The 24,696-nt window shown below is 50.4% G+C and overlaps 1 long non-coding RNA gene across 1 annotated transcript; it reads left to right on the plus strand.

Annotated features, from left to right (window-relative positions):
* Window positions 1–596: 596 nt before the first annotated feature.
* Window positions 597–23,192, plus strand: LOC125624243 (uncharacterized). The gene is made up of 3 exons (XR_007353252.2): window positions 597–704; window positions 1,256–1,309; window positions 23,093–23,192. It is a non-coding gene; the product is annotated as an uncharacterized LOC125624243 (long non-coding RNA).
* The last annotated feature ends 1,504 nt before the right edge of the window (window positions 23,193–24,696 follow it).

Genomic DNA, 24,696 nt, shown 5'->3' on the forward strand with positions numbered 1-24,696 from the left:
TCAGTGTCAACCGGCAGGAAGAGAACAGGTGCGGAGGTAAATTTGGGTCTCAAACAGAGCTGGGTCTGATCCAAAACCTCAGTTCCAGACACACCTGAACCCTGGCAGAGTTCGGATTGGAACCTGGTGCGGGCTCCTCTCTAGACTGAATAAAGGATGTGTCTTAACAAGGGACAGCTGGCAGGCCTGGCTGGGAATAGCAGTGGCGTGTAATCCCAGATGAGTGGTCTGGATGTCATGTCAGCGCAGACAGTGCCCCGAGATACACAATACAAATTTAAGAGGAGCCAGCACCATCACCACACACTGTGCATGGGGGAGTGATGGGGGGCAGTTCATTGCTAAGGCAGGTGGGGTGTCCTTGAGAGACAGATGTTGGGGAGAACATAGAATCACCGGCAGAATTTCATTTTTGAGCCTATTAATGTAAAGTTTGGTCGACTTTACAAATAAAAATAGATTCACTCCACCATCTGCCTGCCAGCTGCTCTGCTGTCACTCCAACTAGGGAACAAGTGTGTCATATCCCTCACACCTTTGACAAGATTCATCCCTTCTATTTTTTATTTTTTAATTTTTTTGGTAGATTGCTTGGCCGGTGCCATCCGCGAGCAGCAATTATTAGCTCCTCCAGCCAGGAATGGTGCCAGTTTGTTATGAATATCTTCACAGGTTTCCTCAGAGTTTGAACAGAGAATCATGGGGTGGGTAGGTTGCTGTTTTTTGTGTTTGTGTGTGTGTGTGTGTGTGGTTTTGTTTTTTTGCTGCTGTTGTTGCTTTGCTCTTGCAGCCTTGGATGTTGTCACCCAGTGACAAGCTGATGAAAGTTGATCAGAAAGGAGGAGGCAGAGACAGATCTGTGCAGAAAAAGAAAGAAATAACAAGAAGGCGGGCTGGCATTTTCCTGGCATATCTCCCCTTGATTATTCAGTTGCATCTTCTTCTGTACTTAAGTGTCAACCGCCCCCCATCCCTGATTTCTGCCTACCTTCCCTTGCAGAATGATTAATCCACTCCATAGTTTCTGCAAGATTCTGGGAACTCCTGTTAGAGTCTCTGGTAAACTTTCTGTTGCATCTGACGCAGTTGTTGCTAAAGGGCGGGTCCTGGGCCCTTGAGTCGAGATCTTCAAAGGGTACTCTGAGAGTTAGATGTCTGGGCTTTCCTATCTCTATGGTCTGCAAAGTGGGAGACATTTTTCCAGTCTTATGGGTTCTTCAAAGGCCCCTGATTATCTGTGTTTAACCTCTGGCAGGAACTCCCTTCGGATGATCAGCATGATTGAGTAGTTAGAGCACTGGACTGCCAGGTAAGAGAGCTGTGTTCTGCTCCTGGTTCTGCCAGCGGTGTGCCTCCTCTCCTTTGGTTGTCTTGTCCATTTAGAGTATGAGCTGCATGGGCAACTGTCTCTCACAATGCACGTGGACAATGTCCAGCACCATAGGGCCATAATCTCAGTTGTTACTGAAATACAAATGATAAATAATAGGAACACTCTGCTGCAGCAGCTGCGCAGACCTGCCTGGATGTATAGGTGCTCAGCTGGCAGAAAGAGGAGTGTGGTATAAATGTCTAGAAGTGATGCATTAGGAACTGCCACGGCAGGTCAGTCCAGTAACCCAGTTCTGACAATGGTCAGTACCAGACACTTGAGACGACGTTGCAGAAATATCACGAATGGAATTCTCTGCCCATTGGTGACATATCTTCCTATCCCTTGTTAGTAAGTAGCTGGTTTATACTGTGAATCATAAGGTAGGATTTCTATCTATCTATCTGCCCACCACTGCCACAGTATCTGAGCAGCTCACAAGCTGTAACATATTTAACCTCATGAAACCTCATTTGACAGCTGAGAATTGAGGTACAGACAGAATACATGATTTGGTCACTCAGGGAGCATGTGGCAGAGCAGAGAATTCAACTTCCGTGTCCCGGGTCACAGGCTGCCTTTGGACCATCTGCCTCTCTGTTTCCCGCTGCACTGGGGGGCATGTGCCAGCCAGGTACGGCTGTACAGTGCGGCTAGCCTTCAACACAGCCAACTGACACATTTTCATCAAAAAAATAATTGTGACAGAAAATGGCTTTTCATCGAAAGATAAAAAATGTCTCTGAAAAATTTTCATTTTTGACCCCATTTGCAATGCAAAACTAAAAAACTAAAAAACTGAGGTTCAATTAAAACAAAAATGGCTTTCAGCCCCGCTGTGCTGGAGTTGAAAACGCCAACAATTTTCACTGGAAAGTCCAACATTTTTCTAAATTTCCCACAGAAAACAACTGGCAGTTTCAACTGGCTCTGAGCCTCAATAAATGTAGTGCGATAGCAGCTTCAATCTCTGCGTCAATTTACAGAGCCCCTGATAACCTGGAACAATGGAGTAATGGATAACCATGGAGTCAAGAGGAAGCAGAAATTGGATGACTATATGGAATTTACAACAGTACATTAGAAGAGCGTTAAGCTCTCTGCTTTGGAGTGGGCAAATGTCCTTTGGGAGTTCAAGAGGGAATTTTTCACAGATCATGCTCCTTTCCCCCAGAATGGTAATGGGCTTTGGTTTCTGCATAGCAGCAGTTTGCCCTCCTCTGACTAAGTATCTAGGTTACAGAATTAGCATCAGGTTGTTCGAGAAACAAAGGCCCGATACAGGCCCCACATGGCTATGTTAGAGAACCGGATTCCAGCTCAGTTCTTGGGCATGGTGGAGGGGACTGTTTCATTAATTCTACAAACTATCTTAGATACTTCTGCAGCCCCCATTGGTGCAGTCTCCGAGCGCCTTGTGAATTTACCCCTCTCAATGCTCCTGTGGGATCTGGCAGTGCTGTCATGCCCGCTTTGTAGGTGGGGAACTGAGGGCCGGAGAAGCTAAGTGACTTGCCCAAGTTCACATAGGAAGTCTGTGGCAAAGCAGGAGTTTGAACCCAGCCTGAGCCTGAATGTCTACACTGCAATTTTAGACCCCCACCAACCCGGGTCAGCTGACCGGGCCAGCTGCAGGGCTTTGATTTCAGCGTAGACCTATGCTGTAACTCAAGTGTGGCTTGGCAGCGTGGCTGCTCACACCCAGGCTAGGCTAACTTGGGTGCCAATCACCTGATATAACTCTGCCGTGAAGACGGACTCATTTCTGACATGTAAGCCAAGAGCCCCTTACACTGGTTGCGACCTTTGCCTAGTTCCCAGGCAAGGTTAATGTCTCCTCTTCCCCTTTCCCCTCGAGGCAGGAGTGGGTGTGAAGGAAATGGTTTGGTGTGGAGTTTGTGAGCAGCAGCCGTTGGGGAGTGTGGAGGGAGAGGGCAACTGCTGAAAATGTTACAACGTTTGTGTGGTTCGTGCTGGACGAATGCAGCGCGAGATCAACAGGGAGAGAGATCGTCTGCTTCCCCCCCCCCACCTGGCATCTCTTCCAACTGCACATTTCCTATAATTGTCATGCAGCCTCCTCCTCGATGAAGGCAGGGGCGCCTGTCTCCGGAATTATTTTTACTATCTCTGTTTGGCACTGATATCGCTCCCCTCACAAAAGCCATTTCTATAAATAACTCCAGCCTGTGCTCTTCATTTCTCTCCCCAGCCGCACCCTTTCCTTTAGTATCGCTCTATCTCCTTTCTGTCTTTCTTTCCCAATTCTCTCTGGTCTGGCTCTTTGGCTGAGAACACAAGTGGGCCTAAGAGCATAGGACTTGCCAGACCAGATTATATCAGGAGACCAGCTCCCCGAGTACCCTATCCCCCAACAGCAGCTGGTCCTAGCTGCTTCAGAAGAAGGTGCTTGAAACTTTGTAATGGATAATTTTGGAATAACCTGCCCATAGTTTCTCCCTAAGCTCCATCAGTTAATGGTTGGTTCATGTCCCTTATACATTTCTATCCTGTCTAGCGGAACTGTGGATTTTCTCTTTGTATATTCAAATGCCTCATTTTTGTTTGATTCCTGCTGGGTTCTTGGCTTTAATGACGTTGTGGCAGTGAGTTCCACAGGCCGGTTATGTCGTTGGATTAAACAAATGTATTTCCTGGTATCCATTTAAATGTATCTTCTGTCAGTTTCATTGGCTGCCCTCTTGTTTCCAGACCCCTCCCCCTCACACTGTTACCTCTCCTTTCAGACTGCAGGTTCATTTACCTCGCCTCAGAAGGATTATAGGGACTTAACACAAACACTGTGGGACCCAATGGTCTTAAAGAAAACACATTTGATGAGGAAAAAATAGGAGAAGAAGCAAATGAACGCAAAGGCAAACAGTATTAAAATCATCCATACCTGGGTCTAAGGCTCTTTCGGAGGGATAGAGGGCTGCAAAGAGCCAATTTCAGACCCCAGCATAAATCAGATCCACTGAGGATCAGCCCTAACTTATGCCAGGGCCATCGGTGGAGCATCCGAAGTAGGAGAATGGTCCTCCCTGCCCTGCTGCTCGCAGGTGCCCTCCATCCTCATGCATCAGGGGCTGCAGAAGGCAGTTACATGATCCCTACCAGCTTCTTGCCAGCAGAGAGCTCCCCTCCATCGACGTAAACTTTGCACCACCGGAGAATCTGTCCCTCTAGTCTCCTTCCGACTGCCCCAAACCCCTGCTGTTGAGCAAAGGCAATAGCCCCATAGCTGGTGTAAATCAGCGTGCCTCCATTGAAGGCAGTGGGACTGCAGCAGCTTCTACCAGCTCAGCACCAGGGGCCAGGAAATCGGGAAGTATTCATCTGACATTTGCCAGCGTTCTGCTTTTCTCTCGGATGGCCACAGTCTTTTTCTGGCCCTTAGCATTACAGCAGGTCAGAGGTTCCCCTGTGCCAGCTTGGCCATTGGGTCGGTGCTGATTCAATAGCTATGGAATATTTCCAGTCTGAATTGGTCTTGTCTGGAGCAGACTGGGGTTCAGCACTTGCCCCTTTCCATGTTAATTTCAGAGGCTGATCTGAACTGGCCTAAGTGCGGATAATTGCCGCTTTGCCAGCACCTTGATATCACAACATCCTTTTGTACAAGAATGGCACTCTCCTCCCTGGGCATCCTTAACTGCCTTGCTCCTTGGAGAGTAAAGCAAACTTGGCCCATTTTGTCAATCAATCTTAAAGACTCGGGGACAAATCCCCAGCTGGTGTAAACTGCCGTAGCTCCACTGATGTCAATAAAGAGAATTTACACAAGCTGATTGTCTTGGGGGGGAGGGATAGCTCAGTGGTTTGAGCATTAGCCTGCTAAACCCAGGGTTGTGAGTTCAATCCTTGAGGGGGCCATTTGGGATCTGGGGCAAAAATTGGGGATTGGTCCTGCTTTGAGCAGGGGGTTGGACTAGGTGACCTTCTGAGGTCCCTTCCAACCCTGATATTCTATGATTCTTGCCCACAGCAACCATGTAGCCTTCATAATTCCTGCTGATCTATAATGCCAAATGATATGTGATAATGATTTATGGGCAGATGGCCTGTCCTCTGTTGCACTGAGCAGTGGCTAGGGGAGGGGAAGACAGGAATATCACCACAGGAAATTGCTTGGGGAGGGTTGAGATGGATTCAACCTGCAAAATTAGGACTGGGGGTCCCGATCGGGATTTTTGAACAGGCCCAAGTTTAGAGAGTGTGTGTGTGTGTTCATGCAACTGCGCAAGTCTGTGTGTCTTTGTGGTATACGTGTGTGTGTGTTTGGAACAATCAGATCCTCATCTGGGTTCAGATTTCCAGTTTGCCCTGGGCGATGAGAACTAGGGTTTGGTTCAGGAAGATGTCTCGGGTGGGGAGCGACAGAGGAGGATTTACTGAACCGAGATGCATCCAGTGGAGAGACAATGACCAGCTACTGCTGCTGCTAACAGGAGTTCCTCCACACTCCCAGTTAGGAGGTGTAATGAAATGCTAGTCACATGCCATAATGAACTGCTGGAAGACTCTGCACAGGGCTCCCAGCAAATTAGATTTGGATTATTGGAGCAATGAGAATTGAATGATCCGCAATATTATCGAGGGGGATTGGGAGTCGTTTCCTTGCTTTATGGCACCAACTGCATGCATTTAATTACCTGCCATTAAAAAAACCCAAACATCCTGACACAAACCCACAGCTGAACATCTCCACGCACCAGGCAGCCATGGTGAGGGAGGTCTGAGAGGGAGAGAAGCTGGCACTGAGAATGACACTTGGATGCTTTGGAAAGATGTGTGGTGAAGGGATCACAGAGGTAGATGCCAGCGATCGGGGCAGGAGGAGAGGAGACATTGGAGCAGAGGAAGAACGCAAACCCAGGGCCCTCCGGAGGGAGACCAAGGGAAATCTATGCTGGCAGAAGGATGTAATGCTGCACAAACTCATACAGCTTCACCCCCGCAGGAGCATTCCTACTCACTGGCTCAGCTGAGATAGAGCCACATCGGCTGGGAGCATCCACCTTTCCTTCAGCTTATCCTAGCAGGGACTGGGTTCAGTCATCTCCATTCCCAGCCTTCCTCAGCCAGATTTGGTGCTGGGTGTATGTTGGGTGCTGAACACACTGGAAAATCTGGCTCTTATTTTTTGCCTTAAATGGGCAGTTCTCTTCCTCTTCCTCCCCCTTAACTCTCTGGTTTATTTGGACTTGTGATGGGGTGTACTAGGCCTGGGGGCCCTGCGGTCCTGCTACATCATGCCCCGGGAAAAGAGCAGAAAAGGGAAGTCCTCCAAGCCACCTAGAGAGGCTGTGGGAAAGCAGCCAATCATAGAACAGTGGCAGGGAGCAGCCAATCAGTGCATAGTGGGCCCGTCTAAAAGGAGCTGCAGTGTCTGAGTAGATTCAGTTTGCTGGCTGGAGCCAGAGGAGTAAGGGTAGGGCTCCAAGGGCAGGGCTCCTGGCTGGTTGCAGAGCTGGCTGGAGCCAGGTGAGCAAGGAAGGTGTTGCAGCGAAGAAGAGAAGCGGCCCAGCAAAATGCAGCAGCAAAAAGTTAAAGGGAAGCAGCAGGTGGCGGCTATTTATAGGGTCCCTGGGTTGGGAACTGGAGTGGCGGGCGGGCCTGGGTTGACCCCACCCCCTCCTAGCCCTTAGGGAAGTGACTTACTCCCTGAGAAAGGGAGTAGCCCAGGGAAGGGTTGAAGACCCAGAAGGTCAGCAATTGTGGGACTTTGATGCCCCTGGAAAGGGGTAGACTGAGCCAAAAGGAATGACTGAGCTGGGGTCAATGAGGACTGAAAGGCGAAGCATCTCCCGGCAGGAAGCCCTGGGGGCACTGCTCCATATCGGAGCAGGGACTGTGGAGAGACACTCCAGAAGGGGGCTGAGAGACAGATTGCTGAGGACTGAGCCAAGCGCTGGGGCTGCAGATAAAGAGAGCAACTGAGGGAACTGCAATAGGCCCTGTTGGACTGTTTACCCCAGAAGGGGTCTGTATGTTGTTTCACATGTGGACTGTGTGTGACTTGGCTGGAGGGCTGAGTCACTGAAAACCCACATGAGAAAAGCTAGCTGTCAGCAGTAGGGTTGCCAGGTGCCTGGTTTTTGACTGGAAAGTCCAGTCGAAAGGGGACCTGGCAGTGTGCAGTCAGATGTATGACTGGATACCAAAAGCCAGGTTACTGTGGGGTGAGGGGGTCATTAACCTGCACCTGCCGCTGCTCAGCCAGGGCCGCCTCCTACCTGCCGACAGGCTCCTTGTCAGGCAGCAGCAGCTTCTGTCCCAGCCCCAGAGCAGAGGAAGCCCAGCTGGGGAGGCAGGGGAGAGGTGGAGACGATCCAGCGAGTGATGGTGGGAAGTGGGGAGAGGAACCGGGGGGAGAGGCTGAGAAGGGGCGGGGCCTTGGGGGTCCGGTTACCAGCAGTGAGGAAGGTGGCAACCCTAGTCTGCAGGGGGTGCCAACAGGAGAAGGCAGTGAGACAGAGTGCAAGCACACGCATACCAGATAGGAGGCGAGTGGCCCCATCACAGGACTGTAAGCTCGTGGGGGCAGGGACTGTGACAGCCAAGGGGGCACCATTTGTGGCTGAGGCCTCTAGTTGCGACTGTATTACAATCAATAATAATGTTCTACGTATCTAGGGACTGTCAGCTCGAGTGCTTCAACCATGAGCACAGTGGAGCTTGACAGCTTTATAGGCCCAAACCCAGAACTGTATCGGGAAACAAACTGAGCAAGGGCAGCTTCCGGAGCCCAAATGTTACCTGTCTAAACCCCCAGTTAATGAGCGGGCAGCTACGTTCTGCACTGGCAGAGGATTCCAAGTGGTGTTCGAGTCTGACCCAAGTAGCCTGAGGCATGGCTAATGAAAGAGAGCAAAGACCATGTATCAAAGGCCCTATACTGCTCGCCATTCTCTTTCCCCTCGAATGGGAGGGGGTGAGCTGGTGGGCCTAAGTTCTGCCCTGTACAGACTCAGGGGTTCAGGCATGTTTATACTAGGGCAGCTGCCTGGGACGCCACGGTCACGCTGCTCGGGTGGCTCAATAGCTCAAGCAGCATTTGTGCACGGCCGTCCACCTGTGCTGGGAAACCCCCTCCCCGCTGCGGCGCACATGAACCCGCTGCGTCCCCAGGGCGTGCTGAGCAGCCACTGCGGTGATGGAAGCGAGATTGAAATGTCCCGTCAGCGTGGGGTTTTTGACAGAAAATGCTGTTTCTGTGGGAAAATTTTGATTGACAGAATGTTCTGATTTCCCCCTGGGAAAATCGCAATCTTGTGTCAGTTCAACCTGAATCGAAACATTTTTGTTTGAGGAACTGAATCAAAACTTTTCATTTCAGGCCAGTTTGACATAAAACGGCCTCTCCCTTTGGGGCTACGGAGTCTCGGGGGCACTGTAGCTCAGATGCTTTGTGACCTCGTTCTCTCCTATGGCCTGGGCGCCCCTCTGACTGAGCTGTGTGCGGCATTACGGGAATTGTGTAACTGAAGTGCCTCATGGAAGTCATAGTCTAGCCAGAGAGCCCAAATGGTGGGAAAGTGTGACAGGGTGGATTAGGTCCAGAGGCCCCCTGCTGGAGGCCTCATGGCTTTGCGTCACCCTGCCCCAGAATAGAGCAGAGAGAAGTCCTCCAGGCAGCCTAGAGTGGCTGCAGAGGAGCGGCCAATCAGAGGGACTGATGGAACAGCCAATCTGGGGCCAGAAGGGCCCTATATAAAACAAGCAACCGAGTGGAGAAGTTCAGTTGCTGTGTGGCACTGAGGAGTGAAGGCTGGGTGACTGGCTGGAAGAGCAGCAGTACTGCGGACAGCTCACTGCAGACAGACCTGAAGCCCAGGGAAGGCTGCTGAACACCTGGTGCTTGGCTGGCGGGAAGAGCAGCAGGACCAGCGGAAGCTCAGTGTAGGCAGGCTGAAGCCCAGGGGATTGAGCGCAGAACTTGGCCAGGCCAGTGAGGGTACCAAGATGTGCTCTGCTGGTCTGGTTGCAGACAGAGCCCAGGGAGGCCTACTGAAACGCCACCAGCTGCGGGTACCGAGATGGGCCTCAGCTGGGTCGTTGAAGAAGGCGGTGCCTCTGGGAGAAGCCTTAGAGCTACAGCCCCATACCAGGGCTGAGCACTTGGACTGTATACCCTGGAAGGGGGGACAGTGTGCATGGCTCGGCCAGAGGGCTGAGCTGCTGAAAACCTGCCAAGAGAACCATCGGCTGTGGGGGTTGGCGCTCGCGAGAGGCGGGTGCCACCCCGATATAAGACCAAAAAAAGAGAAGCAGGCTCGCACCCAACCAACCAAGTGGAGCTGCCCACGAGAGGTGGGTGCTGCCCCATGAAAAGACTGTGTTTGCAGGTACATTGGCTAGAGAAAAGGGGGTCTCGTTACAGGAGGAATGAGAGCATGAAGCACCCCAACTCCCAGGAGTTATTGAAGCACTGTAGGCAAATGCAGTTTAACCTCAAACTGTCTCAAAATGAGACATTTCAGCATTTCCAAATCAAAATTTCCCAGAGCTTCTTATTCCGTGAAAAATGTCAACATTTTCCTTTTTCATCCTAATTTGGGATAAAGCAAATTTTGGGATTTTCTATGGGACGGGCATTCTGATTTTCGCTGAGCTCTAGCGGTAACCATGGCTACCTCAGTGGCCCGGACTCTGTCTCGATATTACGACAGTAAGTGAATACACATTGTAATTGCACTCAGCACGTAGGGTCATGGTGAAACTGTTGCACATGGTGGTGACTCCATGAAAACAGCTGGAAATTAGCTGTGTCACAACATACCTGAGGAGCAGCTGGTGATGTCAGAGCCATCCTTCTACAGAATGACTATTCTGAAGTCATGTTAATAATCCATCTTTTCTCCGTGTTCATTTCTTGCTCACATAAGAGATGAGTGGGAAGGGAGGGCAACCTGAGAATAAAAGGGTGAAGCTCTACCTATCTTAGGTACTTACTGGGGTCTTGGGAGTCCTATATCTGAGCGCTTCACAATGTTAAACATATCTCTTGTGAGGTAGGGCACAACAATTAGAGACAGAGCACAGGACAGGGATTCAGGAGACCTGAATTCGATTCCCTTTTCTGTCACTGGCCAGCTGGGTGACCTTGGCCAAGTCGCATGCCCTCTCTGTGCCTCAATTTCCCCATCCACAAAATAGGAATGTCCACACTCACCTCCTTTGAGATCTGCTGATGAAAAGTGGTAGATCAGCACTAGGCATTATTATTCCCATTTTACAGAAGGGAAGCACAGAGAGGCTAAGGCCTAGATTACCAAGATGGGAGGCGTTGCAAGTGTATTGGAGGATAGGATTAGAACTCAAAATGATCTGGAGAAATGGTCTGAAGTAAATAGGATGAAATTCAATAAGGACACATGCAAAGTAGTCCACTTAGGAAGGAACAATCTGTTGCACACATACACAATGGGAAATGACTATTAGCGGGAGTGTTATAAGCAAGACACGAGAAGTAATTCTTTTTCTCTACTCCATGCTGATTAGGCCTCATCTGGAGTATTGTGTCCAATTCTGGGTACCACATTTCAGGAAGAATGTGGACAAATTGGAGAGTCCAGAGAAGAGCAATAAAAATGATTAAAAGTCTAGAAAATATGACCTATAAGGGAAGATTGAAAAAATTCAGTTTCTTTAGTCTGGAAAAGAGAAGACTGAGAGGAAACATGATAAGTTTTCAAGTATGTAAAAGGTTTATTCCTGTGGGAATTCTGTGCCACTGTGCATGCACAGAATTTGTTTCCTGCAGATTTATTTGCTTCCCCGCAAAAAAATGACTTTCTGATGGGGAAACCACAAGACCAGTCATGCAACCCTCCCCAGCAGTATGTTTCAGGTGCCCAGGGCAGCCAGCAGAGAGGTAAATCACCGTGGGGCAGGACTGGAGAAGACCTGGCTGGTGGCTTCTACCCTGCGCTGGGCTCAGCTGCTAGTCCCAGCAGGACTGGGGAGATGGGACTTCCTCTTCCCCTGCACAGTATCCAGGGCAATGTCAGACCCATCCCCAGACTTCTCCCCTGGCTGTAGGAAGCTCTGCAAACCCCCCTACACCATGCTTCCTGCGCCCATCGCTCCTCTGCTCCATGAGGAGGGATCACTGTACAGGGAGCTGCTCCCCCATCTACCCAACCTCCATGCTTCCAGATCCCATCATACCCAGACCCTCCCACCGAGCCTCCCCCGCCTCTCCGCACCCAGAACCTCCCCCCGCCCCGCACGATGAGCCCCACTGCACCTGGACCACCCCAACGAGCTGCGTGCACCTTGCTCCCCACCCTGCTGAGCCTCAACCAGCTGCACCTGGATCCCCACCTCACTGAGCCCCACTCCCCCAGCATCTGGATCCCCCCCACACACCCAGACACCCCTTCTGAACTCTATCCCACCCCCACACCCAGACCCCCTTGCTGATCCCTGACCATCTTCACCTGGACCCCCCTGCAGCATCCCATTACTGTTGTACCCAGAACCCTCCAACAGGCCCCTGTGCATCCAGATCTCTCCTGCACCTGAATCCTCTATTGAGTTGACTGCACCCTCTCACCCCACACCTGGATTTCCCCCCCTGGATCTCCCTCCACATTCGGAATCTGCCTTTCTGAGCCTGTCTACCCACACCTGGTGCACCTGTCATGGAGGGGCAGGGCCCTGGGGTGTTTCTGGGGCAGCCTCACTGCTGAGTCTGTGTCCCAGGAGCGGGAGCTGCACAGTGATCTCCCACCTCTGTGCAGGCAGTGGCCTGTGCTCCCCAATGCCATGCTGGAGCCTCCACATTTATATGACAAATAAAATGTACAGAATTTTGCACAATTTTAAAATGGGTGCAGAATTTTTATTTTTTTGGCACAGAATGCCCTCAGGAGTAAAGGTTGTTACAAGGAGGAGGAAGAAAAATTGTTTTTCTTAACCTCTGAGGATAGGACAAGAAGCAATGGGCTTAAATTTCAGCAAGGGCGGTTTAGGTTGGACATTAGGAAAAACTTCCTACCTGTCAGGGTGGTGAAGCACTGAAATAAATTGCCTAGGGAGGTTGTGGAGTCTCCATCATTGGAGATTTTTAAGAGCAGGTCAGACAAACACCTGCCAGGGATGGTCTAGATAATACTTAGTCCTGCCATGAGTGCAGGGGACTGGACTAGATGACCTCTCGAGGTCCCTTCCAGTTCTATGATTAAAGGCCTAACTGACTTAGGAGCCAAAATCTCATTTTCAAAAGGGACTTAGGAGCCTAAATCCTGTTGACCCCAGCAACATCTCTAAATACCTTTACAAAGCTGGGCCTGCGTGTCTTGCCCAAAGTCCCACAGAGCCTGTGACACAGGGAAATGCAGCTGGCTCCTTACAACCAGAGGCTAGTGCCCTGACCACTGGACCTGCCACAAGGTCCAGCTGTGAGTGGATCTGCGAAGTCTGACAATGGCGTACACTATGTGCAACTAAAATGGAAACCAACCAAATTCTTTGAGACCTAAGTGAGAGGATTTTCATGCGGCTCCTCACTCCCACTCCACCACACTGCCTCTCAAGGCGTCGCAGAACTTTGGATACTTGAAGCGGTTCCACTCACTACTACAGATCCCACCCACCCCTCGGTGTCAGAGCCTGGTGTTCTAGGTGGTCTTAATCCCTGAGCCCCCGGTTGACTGCTTCCTTGGCCCTGTCTGTCTACAGCTTCTATGGGAGTGGTTCTCAACCTTTCCAGACTACTGTATCCCTTTCAGGAGCCCGATTTGTCTTGCGAACCCCCAAGTTTCACCTCACTTAAAAATGACTTTTTGACAAAATCAGACATCAAAATACAAAAGCGTTACAGCTACACTATTACTGACAGATTGCTGACTCTCATTTTTACCATATCATTCTAAAATAAATCAACTGGAATATACACATTGTACTTGCATTTCAATGAATAGTATATAGACCATTCTAAACAAGTCATTGTCTGTATGAAATTTTAGTTTGTACTGACTTCGGTGGTGCTTTTTATGTAGCCTGTTGTAAAACTAGGCAAATCTCTCGAAGAGTAGATGTACCCCCTGGAAGACCTCTGCGTACCCCCAGGGGGATGTGTACCCCTGGTTGAGAACTACTGTTCTATGGCATAGCCTTCTGGCCAGGTCACTGCTTGCCAGTCATGTCTCCTCTAGGGTAATGGGAGGTCAACTGAAAATCCAAGTAAATATCCAAACAAATTGTTCTTTCGTCCCTCTTGGGATCCACTGAAGTTCTCTGCTCTTTGCTCCTGCACTATACCTCTATACTCAAGCTGAGCACTGCCTCCCAGGGCTTTTCCCTGGAGGCCCTTTTCCCAAGAGGGTTTCCCCACTGCATCTCCTCTTGGGAGACTCCTACGGACCTTCCTGCTTCTACAGAGCCTAGTTCAGGTCCATCTACTGAATCCTAACCTGCTCCCTGCTGGCCCTCTCTAGCCTGCCTTCACCAGGCCTTTCCTTGGGAGAGGAAACTCCATAGCTCCTCTCTCCTGGGTCTCCTCTCTTGACTGAGTTCTCCTCTGTCCCTATTAGTCCTCGCTGATCCTTTCACAGCTGGTACCAGTGGTAATATCCATATTGAGATCAGCTGGGGGCTAACTGCTATGTCACAGGCAAGGCTGAGCAGGACTTCCCTGAAAGGGTTGGCCAGTCTGTGACTGATGCCATTGGTGCTTAATCAGCTTTTAATTAAATAACCCATGGAACTCACTGCCACAAGATATTATGGAGGCCAAGAGCTTAGCAGGATTCAAAAACGTAAGAGAGAAAATAAGTCACCGTTGCATAAATTAGCATGAAAATCTATGGGGGGGGGAGGGGATATAAACCCTTACGCTTCAAGGCATAGGCCAACCACTGATTGTCTGAGGTCAAGAAGAATCTTCTCTGGGCAGGTTGCGCAATGTGGGGTTTCTTGCACCTCTCTCTGAAGCAGCTGGTGCTGGCCACTGCAGAGACAAGGTCCTAGTCTGATCCAGCACAATTCCAGTGTTTCTGTGCTTCCAGGTGCCCCGATGATAGGTACCTTACAAGTAGACTAGATTCGCTAGGGAATGATGGGAAGCCTCAGAGACAGCTCTCCCTCGTTGTGGCAGCACAGGACACTGGGAGATCCTGAGTCAGCTGGAGACAGCGCCTGGCCAGACTAATATCAAGAGGATCCCATTCAGAATGAATCCCGGTCCTTGCCCGGTTGAGGGAGGGATAGCATGGCAGCACCAGACCTCTAATCCCAGCCCGCTGTATGGCCCATCTGTCCTCGAGTGAACTGAATTCTGACTCAGGGCTGGTATTTCTCTCCTCCTGGCCTCTGCCTTTGAGATTTTCCAGTAAGAATAAACAGCTTGTTGTTTTCCTGACTAGCATCTCCAGAGAGAGAGAGATTAATTTTTCACCCCCCGCTCCCCAACATTGTATTCATAAAGTGCCAGGGAAAGTCAAGTAAACAGCTGCTTTACAGACTCATTCTTCTCTTTTCCTCTCTAGCTGGGATGTCTCTGAATCAAATCTGCACAGAGCATGCTCTGATTAAGCCATTTATGCACCTCCTGTGCCGGGATTTGCGCTAGGCTCCCAGGGAGGCAGTTGTACAAGCCTTTATGCAGTGACCCAACTGGGCCCGCGTATCCCCCCTTCCCAAGTGTAGTGCACTCTCTTGGTCTTTCAGCTGATGCCCATCAAGATAGGAGAAGCAGTGAGCATTTCAAAACCAGAAAAAGGAGGGTGGTCTTAGGAGATGGGGGAATCCAGTCCTTGAGCCCTGCCTTTTGGGAGATGGAGAGCCCACCCTGGATCCTAAAATCAGCATGTATCTACCTAAAATGTATTATTAAAAATCAGGTGGGTTTTCAGAAAAAAGCCCCAGCCTGCTCTTCCAGCACTGATCCTGATGCACCTCAGCCCTGACCTCTAGTCCTCCCTGCCATTCCAGTCCTGGGCCCACCCCCAGTTCTGCTAATGCACCCCACTCCTGACCTGCTGGTCCAGTCCTGGGCTTTGATGCAAGGTTGGAATCATGCCAGAGCTCAAGTATGAGGTAGGGCACTGGCTCTCAACCTTTCCAGATGACCATACCCCTTTCAGGAGTCTGATTAGTCTTGCGTACCCCCAAGTTATACCTCACTTAAAAACGACTTGCTTACAAAACCAAACGTAATACAAAAGCGGCACAGCGCACTCTTACTGAAAAGTTGCTGATCTCGTTTTTACCATACGATTATGCCCTCAATCGATTGGAATAGAACTATTGTACTTACATGTCAGTGTGAGACTTGAGCCTGCTTTTCACTTGTGAGCCTGGGTTGAAACCTGAGCCACACCACCTGGGGCTGAAGCCTGTAATTTAGCTTCGTTGGGCCTCCTGTGGATTGGAGCCCTGGGCAACTGCCCTGCTTGCCACCCTCTAATGCCGGCCCTGCACTTGCAACCACCCCTGGGCGGGGTCACTCACAACCCCCAGGTTGAGCTCTAGATGAGCTGAGTCCCCCCTGGAAGCCCTCTGCGTACTCCCAGATGTACGCATATTGAGAGCCACTGAGGTAGGGGAAGAGTCTTGTTACCTCTGATGAGTGGAGGTTGCATTAGGTGACGGTCCACGTTCAAACCTCTGTGTTCTGCCAAGGCACCGCAGGGCCAATCTCCAGCACCCCTCCTATTCCAGGAACTTGGCACCCACAGAGCTTTACCAATGCCTCTTTCTCCTAATACACAATATTCCGGGAACTGGGAGTGCCCAGAGATCTGCCAATGCACCTCAGTCCTGATAAACACTAGACCAGTAGCCAGGCCTGCCCAGAGATCTGCCATTCCTGACCTTCAGCACCCCCTGCAACAAAAAGTGCCATGCAACAACTAGCTCTGGCCCCAAAGGGCAGAGCGTGTATTTGAAAGCCTGCTTGTGTCCTCCTTCCGCCTGGTAACAGAGGCTCAGCGCTCATTTGGAATCCAGGCCCATAAGCAGAGAACAAGCAGATTTAATTAAACATAACCTTCCCGTTAGCAAGAAAATAAAATGCATTCTCCTCATAGAACAATTAGTATTTACAACCCCGCCCCCTTGCTCTTTTCTTTCTCCCCCACCCGCCTTTTAATACCTCTCCTTTATTATCTTCGATTGGGAACAGGCTCCATTTGATTTCCATAAATTAGCATAAGGGGAAAGGAAGGGGAGGGGGGAAGAAAGAAAGAAAGAACTAACTTCTCTGGCAAAGTGGCAGCCTTGTAGATCCTGGCCCTGCCTGCCAGCCTGGCAGATTTAGGCCTAAAATGAGGGGATTTTGCTGTTCTTTACAAAATAATTGTTATACTTAAGTGAGCGCCGTGAGGGATTTTAAGGTTAGTGGCTTGAGACGGGCCAGCTGGACAAAGCCTGTGCTCGCAACGCAGACGCAGCCCTGCCCATTCAGCCCATTGACCTGGCAGCTGTGGCTCTTCTTCACAGCTCTGCCAATGCGCCTCAGCCCTAACCCACTGCCCATTTCTTGGCCTTTCTGGAGCAGACCCTGCCCGCTGCGGCAAAGTGCTGCTAGGATGGGTAGCGGCTTTGCCATGTGGCTAGAGAAAGACCTGATTTCCAGCCGTGATGAGTTCCCACAACTCCCCTGGAGGTCAGTGGAAGCTACAGAAACTCAGCAGCCCAGAGCATCAGCCTCAGGATGAAGAGGGAGAGACCTGCCTACATTAATTGTCCCTTAGGACTGGGAAACAGCGTTTGAACATGGGACTTGGGAGATTAAATCAGTGTTGTTCCAAGTCTCTCCAGGCCTTTCTTTAAAGCCAAGGCTTGTATTAAGCAAGATGATAGATGGTCATCAAGTTAATGCAGTGGGCTGGGACTCAGGAGATCTGGGTTCAATTCCTTTCTATCCCACCGCCTCCCTGAGAGACTCTGGGGCTGTCTCTGACTAGGTGAATGTACAGCACCTTGCACGATGGGGGCCCCTGATCTTTGTTGGGGCTCCTGGGATACCACAGTAAAATAACAAAGGAGGAATCCATTAGAATAAAAGGGGCGGTACATTTGTTAATTGTCTCTCCTTCTCACTCACCCGGCCCATACACGCTAGAGCAGGATGGGAAATGCAGTTTGGTGGGAGGCTGAGCGATTAATATTTTTGAGAAATGAACACGATACCAAGAAAATAAACCTGCCCAGCAGGGGGGAGGGTGGATTATGATTTTTAAAGTTCACCCAGTCCCCAGTGTTTCTTAGGAGATAAAAGCTTTTGACGTCCTGGGCAGGGAGCCAAAATCTGTGTTTATTTGAACATGTTATAAAATACGATCTACACAGGAGCAGCTAATTCCTCTTTCTCGGGGAGGGCTGGCGCTTTTCATGTGGGTGAAATGTCATCTCTAAGCTTCCAGGCATTTTGTTGTGAGGAGCACAGGACAAGTGCGAGCCTATTAACCTTTCTGGCAACCCTGTCACCTTCTTTGTGGAGATACGGCTTTGAAGAGCATCGCCAAAAAAAAAAAAAAAATCCATTATGGACCATGCTGTGTCTCCTCTTCCCCTCCCTATAGCCTTGGAAGAGAGTCCAAGAAATAGCTTGGCCTTTCTGGGTGAGTCCAAGGACGAGATGTCAGTGATCATCTAGTGATGCCCAAATGACCAGGAGAGGCACATGGCATCCATGTGGGTTTGAAGCCAAGGTGAATGTTCCTGGTGCAAGAGCACGTGTGCTTGAGGACAGCTGAGCTGTGCAAGGCCAGGCTGACCAATGGACCCGTGACTAGAGATGTGATGGCATTTGGTCTCTGAACTTCTTCTGTCAGCATCACCCTTTCTGGAAATGCGCCTCAGAGCCCTGCCCATGGTACCTTCATACTCCCATGCCTCTGACTGCCCTGGGATACCTTCCAGGAGACCTCGGAGCACCCAGCCCTCAAGCAAGATCCAGGGACGAGACTGTAAGGACAGGTCTGGAGAATTACTATGCAAGGAGGTGCCTGTGTTAGTGTCTGAACATGGCCAGAGTGAACAAGATGGGCCAGATCCTCAGCTCCGCTTTGGCTACTCTGGCAGTGCAAAGTACACATAAAGGCAGCTAACCCATCCCCTGGTGGGATTCCCCCTGTTTAGCAGTGGGGAGCTGTCATAGCAACTCGTGTGCTGTCATCCTTCATAGTCCCTGCTGCTGGGCAGTGTCCAGGACAAAGGGCCTGTGGGCAGTGTGTCTCTATTGTCCAGTGATCCCCAGGAGCTAGAATAGCCCCCTTGGGAGCTGTGAGCATATCATTAGAACAGTTGGCATAACTTAGAGCTGCCCTTGGGCTGCTCTAACTTGTCAGTCCAAATTGCCACAAGGTGGTTTAAAGTCACCTTCCTCCTTTATTTTATGCCAGACACAGCTTGGCCAGACCAAGCAATCTGGCCTGATGCCTCCAACCTGGACAGTGTCAGAGCCAACCTGACTCATGGTACTGTCTCATTGCCAAGGCCTGGAGTCCAGATGTGCTGGCTGCTGACCGGTGGCATTGGAGATGGCTCCTTTGCTTATGGAAGGGAGGCTAAATACTAAGCAATAGCTTGTGTGGTCATGAGCATGGAGTGTTAGGTTGGGCTGTTGGATGTTTCTGAGCGAGTGGCAGATTTCCCTCTTCAAAGCATCCACATTTTGCATCATAACCTTGCATTAGGCTGTTGTTTGTTCTCTTTCATTTTAAAATGCTATATGGATAGAATGTTTCCGTCTGCTATGCATTCTGTTTACTGTCTCTTCCCGAGCTGCCAATCAGCCCTCCTTATTATGTAGGTGTGATTGATAGGTACATAGGGGTGACATCACATCTATTCATAATGCAGCAGGAATAATGAATGGGATGCAGCGATTTATGAGGGGATGATTTTGCGGAGGATTTCTGGTCACATCATAAACCGGAAGGATATAGCTTATTCTCTGAGACAGAATTAATTCTGTGAAATTTACCGCAGTCCATCGGTTGTTTGGCTTTATAATATAATGGACCGAAGGCTATTTTGAAGATGAGAAACATTTAAAACAACTGAAACATTTATCGGAGCTGATGAAAACAATTTTAATCTTTATTAGATGAGTAACAGGATTTGGGCCACTCTCAACTGTGAGGGGGGAAATTCCCAGAATGCTCATGTAATTGGCATGCCTGAATGAACTTAAAAATTCTCATTCAAATGCCTTTTTCTTGTTGAAAGTGGAATTAGTGGAAGGTGGTGGATTGACATCACTGGGGAGTGAAGGCTTCTATATGGCTACAGAACAGGTACTGAGTGGGTAGCAACAAACACTGCCATGTGAGTCAGCCTGCCAGGGAAGGAAAACCTTTAGGAGTCAGGGGTGGAGAATGTAGAAAAATTTCCAGCGAAACATTTTCACATGGGAAAATAGGCTTTTTATCAAATCAGGAATTTTCTAGGGGAAAAGCTCAATTTCAGTGATATGTTTGGTTGGGAAAATAAAAATGGAAGAATTTGGGTCGATGTTAACCTCCGAACTGTCACGGAGCCTCATGGGGTCTAGGTCTCATGTCCCCATTCTCCCCTATGGGCCCAGCACTCTGGGGCTGGACTACATTCCCACGATGCGGCATAGACCCACCCTGCTAGGCTGTCCATGTACCATGGAACGCCATGGACGTCTGTCCTGGGAGCTGGGCCCATAGAGGAGAAGTGGAGCGTGAGAGTCCTGGAGCTACAGCTCCCATCAGGAGCCACGGTGGCTCAGAACAAGGCGGAGATTAATGTTGACCTGCAATGTTTCATTGCAACATTTACAAACTGAAACTTTGTGGAACTTTTCATTCCTCGAGACGTCTCATTGCTCGGCTTTTCGCCGCACTTGGGGACGAAAAGGAATAGCGACATTTCCCGCAAGAGGGAAGTCCTGCTTTTTGATCCACGCTGCCAACAGAGGAGTAGGACCACGTCCTATTCGCTCCTTGGCCTCACTGTGGGGGGGCTGCCAGTGAGGGGCTTGCTTGGTGCTGATCCCAGAGGTGGTTTTCTGATGCAAGCACCTGCGTTGCAGGGATCAGGCTGAGACCAGTGGTATGTTTCCACAATTCCCAGAGCTGAATAGCTTTGGCTTACTTACCAATCCAGGCTGCTTTCAAAGGGGTGACCTGATCCCATTAGGAAATGTAGCTTTCCTTCCCTGATCTCTTCCTTTTTACTGGTAATATTTCGCTCCCTCTTTGCCCTGGGATAAATTACTGCATGACTTGCAGGCCAGTGACGAACAAGGGGTTGGAATGGGGGCAAGGAAGAGGCGGGGCAGGGTCAGGGTCTCATGGATGGAATGGGGGTGGGGCCGGGGCAGCGGGGGCAGGGTCAGTGGTGCGGCCCTCAGGCCAATTTACTAGTCCTCATGTGGCCCTCGTGGTCATTTGAGTTTAAGACCCCTGATCTAGATGATGGGATGGGTTGCAACCTCAGCAAGTTCGTGGATGACACTAAACTGGGGGGAGAGGTAGATACACTGGAGGGTAGGGATAGGGCCAGAGTGACCTAAATTAGAGGATTGGGCCAAAAGAAATCTGATGAGCCTCAACAAGGACAAGTACAGAGTCCTGCACCTAGGAGGGAAGAATCCCATTCCCGTCTGTTCGGCACTGGTGAGGCCACATCTGGAGTATTGTATCCAGTTTTGGGCCCCCCACTACAGAAAGGATGTGAAAAAACTGGAAAATGTCCAGCGGAGGGCAACAGAAATGATTAGGGGGCTGGGGCACATGACTTATGAGGAGAGGCTGGGGGAACTGGGATTGTTTAGTCTGCAGAAGAGAGGAATGAGGGGGGATTTGATAGCAGCCTTCAGCTACCTGAAGGGGGGTTCCAAAGAGGATGGAGCTAGGCTGTTCTCAGGGGTGGCAGATGACAGAACAAGGAGCAATGGTCTCAAGCTGCAGTGGGGAAGGTCTAGGTTGGATATAAGGGAAAACTATTTCACTAGGAGGGTGGTGAAGCACTGGAATGGGTTACCTAGGAAGGTGGTGGACTCTCCTTCCTTAGAGGTTTTAAGGCCTGGCTTGACAAAGCCCTGGCTGGGATGATTTAGTTGGGGATTGGTCCTGCTTTGAGCAGGGGTTGGGCTAGATGACCTCCTGAGGTCTCTTCCAATCCTAATTGTCTATGATTCTATAATTCTACTCTTTGAAAAAGCAGCCTATAGAAGCTGGGCTATAGAAGCGTTGTGGTATTATCTGTTAGAAAATACATTCTGACTGATCACTGACCATGCGCCCTTGCGATGATTGAATAGCATGAAGGTTACGAATCATACGCTGGTATCTTGTCCTGCAACCACAGGACTTTCAGGAACTACATCGCCGCGGGAAAGCACATGCTAGCACTAATTTTTTTTCGAGGCTAGCAGGGCAGGGGGGGAAGGACGCTCCTTGCTGGCTCCTGCCCAGGAACCACTGGAGCCCTGGACCATAGAAGCCAGAGGCACCGAGACCCACACGGACGCCCAGCTACCTGTGGTCACCCCAGAGAGGTCTGAGCTACAGGGAGTTGCACCGGCCGAAGAACCCAGAGACCCCGAAGATACACAGATCCCAGGGGGCGACAAGCCATTGTCCCGAGGCCGGTCAGCGTTATGCAAACGGATCCCCGCTGACCCAGTGGTGGACTCACTCACCACTGCAAGGGCCTTGGGCTGGGACCTGGTAGAGCAGGGAGGGCCTGGGTCCCCCTACCTGGCCCCCACCTCCCCGCTCCGGGTGGTGGCCCATATCTCTCCTCCCCCCCCACCTCCACCCCTCCGCCGGCCAAGTGTATGCTTGATTATACAGCCCTGTTCGGAAGGCAACTTTATTGACTCTGACCGCTAGGCCAGACAGCCATGCCCAGAAGGTGACTCTGTTGGCTCTGGCTGCTAGGTCATACAGCTCGTCCGGAGGGTTACTTTATTGACTCCAGCTGCTGGGCCATACAGCCGTGCCCGAAGGGGTATCTCCATCAACTTGGACCGCTAGACCTGGCTTCTGGCGAACCCAGTGGATCATTAATGACTCTGGCCGATAGGCCTTACTGCCCTGTAGACCCAGGGTATCTCTATTGACTTTGGCCATCAGGCCTTACTGCCTTGCAAACCCCGGCGTACCCCTATGGAGTCTGGCCGCTAGACCTTACTGCCCAGCAGAGAAGGGCTACCTGCCGGATGTGGGTCACGTGACCCTATTGCCCTGTGGAGCAAGGTGATTCCATAGCCTCTGGCCAGTGGGCCGTAAAGCCCTGTGGATCAGGGCATCTCTATGGACTCCTGCTCTTAGGTCTCACAGTCTGGAGACCAAGGGCAGCATGAAGGACGAGGTGAACTCACCCCGCACTGGACAGGGTCTCCCCCACCCCATCATAAATGCTCATACAACTTTCGCTTCTTGAATCTCAGTGTCTACTGCCATTACCCAATTATTGTCTGCACTCCCCCCATTGTCTATAATTTCCTGCAGCAGTGAAAATTTCAGTTGATAAAAATAAATTCTTAACCCCCCTAATTTTGCACAACTGTGAAAATTTAGATAGCTAAAAATAGAAAAAAAAAGCCTAACCGTAAAGATCGATATTATCTGTCAAAATTATTTTAAAAGAAATGAATTCTGCCAAGCCTGTCTATATTTATATGCCTGCAATTTCCCTGTCTCTCCCTTTTTTTAAAAAGCATGTTGATTTTTCTGATAATCCTTTGAATGTTTCCTCTCCTCCCTGCACAAATCTCCACAGCTGTTAGGTCTTCAAATCCTTCATTCATCAAGAGAGGCAGCGACAGAGAGAGGGGACTGAAAGGACTGCCTGGCGAACACAAAAGAGGGAGAAGAGCGAAAGAGAAGACAACAATGTGGTTAATACATAAAACAGAGACATTTCTGGCACTCATCGTATCATTAATCTGTCTAAAGTGGCTTTGATCTCTTCTGCTTTAATCAACTTATAATTATAATGTGATTATATTTTTGCAAGCGGGAGGGAGCTGGGGAGCTGGGGAGCTGTGGTCTCAAAGCAGCAAGCGCTCGCGTCGCCTGCCTTTCATACCCCCTGTCACTCTGTCACCGGCGCACGTGAGCCTGCGTGTCAAAGATGAGATGAATGGGGAGGGAGGGGGATGTGTGGGAGCAGTTCCCAGTGGCTGCGGGAGGAGGGAGGTATATACCAGCTGCTGCTTCAGTCCTGGGGTTTATGGAGCAGTGCTGGTACATGTCCCCTCTGCTTTGCCTGCTCCCTCCTAGTAACGTTAGAATCCAGCACAAACTCTGCCAGCAGCCAGGAGGTCAGAGCCTCGGTATTACTCGAAGGCCAGGTCTAGGCGGCAAGTCCCCGTGTGGCATGCCAGGGTGCAACTGTAGCATGCTAGCTTGTCGTGCTTCAGCGTCCCATGTGGTCACTGCTACAGCGTAGTGAAAGAGCCGGAGCGCGGCATCGTGCCCACGCTTTCAAGCTGCAGTCCGCCGAACCGCACTCCGAGACTTTCACTGCGTTGCAGCAGGGCCCACCTGGGACATTACTATGCGGCAAGCTGGTGCACTGCAGGTTCACACCCTGGCTTGCCGTGCCATAACTCACCTTGTAAACAAGCCCGATGGTGGGGTTTTTTGGTGGGGAGTGGGGGGTTGTAACTCACCTTATAGACAAGGCCCTTCATTTTCTGGCTTTCCCCTCCAGAGTCTCCCTGCTGGGCCCATGAAGGAAATGTGTGGGATGAAACTATGGGCTGGATTCAGAGGTGGCATGAGCGAGACTCGGTCTGAGACACCCACATCCACTCATCAGTGTGTCATTTAAAGTGGGTCACCCATGTTGTTGACTTAGGCCCATTAGTTAGCAGGTGGTCCTGGGTTCAGTCCCTGTATGGGGCACATATTAGGCACGGCAGCCTGGCTTCGTGGGGATGGTCCTGGACTGGGGATCTATTTGCAACTCTGCTGCTGGGTGACCTTGGACAAGTCACTGCCCTACCTTCTGCCTCAGTTTTTCCCCATCTGTAAAATGGGGATAATGGAACTGACCTTTCAGAGCGCTTTGAGATCCACTGAGGAAAAGGTCTATGAAAGAGCTCAGCGGTTGCAAGCCAGTGTCACTCCCACAGAGGAGCTGGAAGACGGTGCCAGCTACTGCAGGGCATGGCTTACTTTGGTGTGCACATTCCTACCATGGGCGAGCACCCGAGTGTGACGGCATGCACACCATTGCCACAGTCGTGCAATGGGGTTTTATTTGCCTGAACCCTGGTGGCTGCCTGGTGCACAGTGACGTCACAATTCGAGTGTGCCACCATGTCAATGGGAGTTACACACTTAGGATCTGGGCCTTAGGGGCTTTTGAAAATCCCA

This window comes from Caretta caretta, chromosome 18 (assembly GCF_965140235.1).
Source record: "Caretta caretta isolate rCarCar2 chromosome 18, rCarCar1.hap1, whole genome shotgun sequence".
Taxonomy (NCBI): domain Eukaryota; kingdom Metazoa; phylum Chordata; order Testudines; family Cheloniidae; genus Caretta; species Caretta caretta.